This window comes from Atta colombica, unplaced genomic scaffold (genome assembly GCF_001594045.1).
Source record: "Atta colombica isolate Treedump-2 unplaced genomic scaffold, Acol1.0 scaffold112, whole genome shotgun sequence".
Taxonomy (NCBI): Eukaryota; Metazoa; Arthropoda; class Insecta; order Hymenoptera; family Formicidae; genus Atta; species Atta colombica.
The window spans coordinates 298,465-298,731 of record NW_017259198.1 but is presented as its reverse complement, the minus strand read 5'-3'; positions in this window follow the sequence as shown (position 1 = coordinate 298,731).

Genomic DNA, 267 nt, shown 5'->3' with positions numbered 1-267 from the left:
ATATATATATATATATTTGCGTGACATATTTGTACGTGAAGCATCTTCAAGTTTAAGAAGAATGAAGAAATATATACAATGCTAAAATGTTGATTAACTTAACCTTAAAAACAGTTAACAATGCTTAAAAATAAAAATGACTACTATATATTGGTATATTAACGTTGTAGTGTAATGATTTATTGAATAAATAATTCCATAAATAATCGCTAGAGTTTGCCACCTAACAACGAAAGTATTGAGAGGGCCAGATATCTACATTATATA